Raw genomic sequence first — 5,063 nt, 5'->3', positions numbered from 1 at the left:
ATCCTGGAGAATGTATCATCTACACTTGGAAACAATATGTATTCTTCAATCGTTGGGTAGAGTGTCCTATAGAATCAATTAGGTTAAGTCAATTAATAGTGAAGTACAAGGCTTCTATATCTGTGCTGATTTTCTCTGTACTTGTCCTAGTAATTATGGAAAAGTGGTGTCTTATTTTGTTCCTACTACTATAACAAAATACCTTAGACTGAGCAATTTATAAACAATAGAAATTTATTCCTCACAGTTCTGGAGTCCGGGAAGTCCAAGTTCATAGCACCAGCAGATTCGGTGTCTGGTAAGGGCCTGTTCACATGGTGGAAGTGGGGAACACCTCCCTCGTACCTCTTTTATGAGGGCACTAATCCCATCCATGAGGGCTATCCCTCATGACTTAATTACCTCCTACAGGCCCAAGCTCTTACTGTCATATTGGCAATTAAGTTTCAATATATGAATTCGGGGACACATTCAGACCATTAGCAAGGGGGCATTGAAATCAAGTACAAGTCGGAAGTTATCTATTTGTCTTTGTATTTATGTCAGTTTTTGTTTCACATATTTTGAAACTCTGTTTTTAGGCACATAAAAGTTTAGTACTTTTATATTCTCTTGATTAATTGACACTTTTATCATTACAAAATGTGACTTCTTTGTCTTTAGTAAAATTTCTTTGTCTTAAAGGTCTGTTTTTCTGATATTATACAGCCACTCCAGTTCTCTTATAATTACTGCTTTCTTGGTATATCTTTTCTATTCTTTTGCTTTCAACCTATTGTGTTCTGGAATCTAAAGTGTGTTAGATTCATATATTCAACATATAGTTGGGTCCTGTTTTTTCATACAGTCTGACAATCTCTACCTTTTGATTTGAGTGTTTCTTTATATTTAATGCAATCGTTGATATGGTTTGATTTACATCTGCCATTTTGCTATTTGTTTTCTATATTTCTCATGTCTTTTTTATTTCTCTGTTCCTCCATTACCTCATTATTTTGTGTTAAGTAGACATTTTCTAGTGTACCATTTTAATTCATTTTTTTTAACCACATTTTAAAAAATTCTCTTCCTAGTGGTTATTCTAAGGATTACAATATGCATCTTAACTTAAAATAATCTATTTAATTCATTCCAATGCAGGATAGAAAATTTGCTACAATATATCTCCCTTCCCTCCCCTCTCCTTTGTGCTAATGTTGTCATATAAATTACATCTTGGTATGTTACAAGCCTAATAAAGGTTTTATAATTATTGTCTTATGCCATTGTGTTTTACATCAATTAAGAGAAGAAAACAGTAAAAATATATATTTCATATTTATCTACATAATAAGCTTTTTGGGTGCTCTTTATTTCTTCGTGTAGATTCAAGTTACCATATGGTGTCATTTCTTTTCATCCTGAAGGACTTCCTTTAGTACTTTTTGCAAGACAGGTCTTCTAGCAATGAACTCTTTCAGTCTTTGTTTATCTGGGAATGTCTTTATTTTTCCTTCCCATTTGAAGGATAACTTTGCTGGCTATAGAATTCTTGATTGATCAGTTCATTCTTTCAGCACTTTGGATATGTTATCTTACTGTCCTCTGGCCTCCATTGTTTCAGAAGATAAATCAGCTGTAATCTGATTGTGATTCTCTTCTGCATAATGAGTCGTTTTACTGTTTTGCTGATTTAAGACTTTGTCTTTGATGATGTGTTATCATCATAATCTTTGGCTTTGATGTGTCTAGGTGTGGATTTCTTTGAGTTTATTCTATGCTATGGTCTGAATGTTTATGTCCCCCCAAAATTCGTATGTTGAAATTCTAACCCCCAAAGTGATAGTATTAGGAAGTGGGGCCTCTGGGCATTAAAAGATGGATTAGGTAATGGGGGCAGAGTCTCCGTGAGAGTGGAATTAGTTCCCTTATAAAATAGGCCCAAGGGAGCTCATTTACCCTCCAACCATGTGAGGACACAGTGAGAAGGTCTATGAACCAGAAAGTGGGCCCTCACCAGATACTGAATCTGCTGCCACCTTGGTCTTGGACTTCCCAGTCTCTAGAACTGTCAAAATTTCTACTGTTCATAAGCTACCCAGTTTAAGGTATTTTGTTAAAGCAGCCCAAACAGACTAAGAGTTTCCACTTGGAGTTTTTTGAGCTATTGTGTATGCGTATTGCTGTTTTAAATCAAGTCTGGCAAATTGCCAGCTATTAGTTCTTCAACATATTTTTACCTCTTTCACTTGCTGATGTTCCACAGAACTCTGAGAGGCTCTATTCATTTTATGTCATTCTTTTTCTTTCTGTTCTTTAGACTCGATAGTTTCTATTGCTTTATCTTCAACTTTGCTGAGTCTCTCTCCTTTCAGCACAAATCTCCTGTTGAGCCCCTCTGGTGAATTTTCACTTCAGTTATCATACTTTTCAATTCCACAATTTCTAGATAGTTCTTTTTTATACTTTATCTTCTTGTTGACATTCTCTGGTGAGTCATTGTTGTCATACTTTGCTTTAATTCTTTGAACATGGTTTCCTTTAGATCTTTGAACATATTTATAATATATGATTTTAAGTCATTGTCTATCAAGTCCAAAATCTGGGACCCCTCAGAAATAGCTTTGATGGACTTTTTCTTTTCCCACGTATGGCCACACTTTCCTGTTTCTTTGTGTGTTTCACAATTTTTTTGGAAACTAAACTTTTTTTATTTTGATGGCTGGCCAGCATGGGAATCCGAACCTGTGACCTTGGTGTTAGAAGGCTGCACTCTAACCAACTGAGCTAACCAGCCATCCAGGAAACTAAACATTTTGGGTAAATAGTATAACAAATCTGGATTCTGACTTGCCACCACCCCCCCCGCCCCCCCGCCAGGTTGTTGCTGCACTTATTTGTTTAGTGACTTGCCTGGATAAATTATTTAGAGTCTGTTCACCCTTCCAGTGTGAAAACACTGAAATCTATACTTTTTTAAAAAATCTCCCCATTATTTATTTTTTTATTTATTTTGGCAGCTGGCCAATACAGGGATCGAACCCTCGACCTTGGTGTTATCAGCCCCATGCTCTAACCGACTGAGCTAACCAGCCAGCCCTTCCTTTTATTCTTAAACTTAGCTTTCTATAAGTTGACCTTGGGTAAGCATAGCCCAGTAGCTGGTCAATGATGGGTCAGAGGTTTTGTTTAAACACCTTGAGGTAGTAGGGTTTGCACTCTTTGGTGTGGTGGGGCACACATCCAAAGTTCAAGCAGTTCACATGTCAGTCCCTGGTTTCACTTTCTGCTTGTGCAGGGCTCCTGGCCAGCCAGGGACCAGCAGATAACTTGTCCTCTCCAGTCTCTCCCAGACACGCATCCATCCCTGCATGTGTGCACAGCCTTCCAGATGACCAGGAACATGTGAGGCTTTATCAACCCCTCTCCCCGCTTCCCACCCCCATAGCTATCTCATTTCCCAGATCTCTTTTCAAGTTTTAGATGGTTGCTGCTTTCTCAAATCAGTATCACAGACTTAAGCAGCTGGGATATCAGCCTTCCTTGATTGTTTGCTACAGAGACAGCAATTGCCTCTGACAGTGTCCCCGGACACGGCGCTTTTCTGTGGAGCTCCAAATTAGATCATCCTCTTCCAGCAGCAGCAAGACTTCTGGGTCTCCTGGCTACCACAGCACAGAGTTCGGGAGAGGTGGACGGGAGCAGCCCCACGCTGAAATGGACAGACCTCACCATTGGCAACCGAGATTCGGTAGTTTTTGTTGAATAAATCTTTTTTATTTTATTGAATAAACCTTGCCATTTCTCTTTCAATTGGTTACACGCCTTTGGTTTATTTCAAGAGTTCTGAAATGGGTGTTTCTGACAATTCTGTCCAATTTTATCACGGCCTTTATAGAGACAGGATTTGCTGAGGTCCTCCTTCCACCTTTCTCCCCCACCCCCCATCCCCAGCCCATTAAATCTTAAGCTCAATAGCCACCCGGTCATTTCAGGCTCATCATATCAAGAGACCAGCAGACAAGAAAAGGAGTCACATTCTGGCAGGAGAAATTGACCCTGATCACCAGGAAGAGATGGGGTTTCTATTAAATCATGGAGACAGAAAGGAACACATTTGGCACCAGGTTATTTTCTGGGCACTTCTTAGCACACTTTTGCCCAAGTTGATGGTACATGGTCAAGTGTGCAACCATGACCCAAGCAGAGCTTGGTGACCAAGATTTCAAGCCCCTCCAAGATGACAGTCTGGGTCACCCTTACCCTATGCGCCACCTATGTAAGAACAATCTAGAAGGGCCGTAGAGGTGGGAGACAATGAATGTGAGCTGTTGCCTCAAGGTCAGCTGTGGTCATCGGGGCAGTAAGTTCACACCATTAATATTCCTCTTGCGGGTTTCCCTCAGAAGAAGGGGCCCAGAGAATCCTGGAGGAGTTGCTCCTAGAAATTATTATATGAAGCAGGTGGAGTCAAGTGGCACAGGGTGAACTGTAATCCATACTATCTGGGACTGGAATGTTCCTTTCTCCAGCTGCTAGGAGCATTGGTGGCTGACAGTTCTCAGCTGAGTCCCACCTTGTACTGTGCCTTTGGCTGAAGAGAGCCTCCTTGCCCAAGGTCAAAGCCCCTTTCCTTGGGCGATCCATATCTAATGACTGTTCAATATGGGGTATAAAGTCCTAGCCCCTTGCCCCAATGTGGGACAACTGTAAGGCCCACCGTAGCTCCACAGCTCCATGTAGGATTGTCTGAGGCCTTTGTCACAACCCCACAACAATCAAGCTTATCCCACTGTCCCCTCCGGGTTCCTTGATCCCTTACAGAGGTGTTGATCTTAAGAGCATTTCTCAACAAATGTCTTGTACGTAAATCTCCACTCAGAGTAAACTTCCAGGGAAAACCAACCTGTGACAATTGGTATTTCACTCTCTTGTTCAATCACACATAATTAAGCCCAACAATTACCATGAATCAATCCTACTCCACTCTTCTGGCAGGTGGCAGGGGTAGAAGGGTGGGACACACACACACCAAAGTCTAAATGATAGATCTTGAAATTGAGGGCAACTGTCTTACGAATGGG

General features: G+C 40.6%; 1 non-coding gene across 1 annotated transcript; it reads right to left on the bottom strand.

Moving 5' to 3' along the window:
- Positions 1–3,000: 3,000 nt before the first annotated feature.
- Positions 3,001–3,074, bottom strand: TRNAI-GAU (transfer RNA isoleucine (anticodon GAU)). The gene has a single exon. It is a non-coding gene; the product is annotated as a tRNA-Ile (tRNA).
- Positions 3,075–5,063: the final 1,989 nt, after the last annotated feature.

The sequence above is a fragment of the Cynocephalus volans genome, chromosome 3 (assembly GCF_027409185.1).
Source record: "Cynocephalus volans isolate mCynVol1 chromosome 3, mCynVol1.pri, whole genome shotgun sequence".
Taxonomy (NCBI): Eukaryota; Metazoa; Chordata; class Mammalia; order Dermoptera; family Cynocephalidae; genus Cynocephalus; species Cynocephalus volans.
Note: the sequence above shows the minus strand (reverse complement) of the source record. Positions and strands in the feature narration are given on the sequence as shown.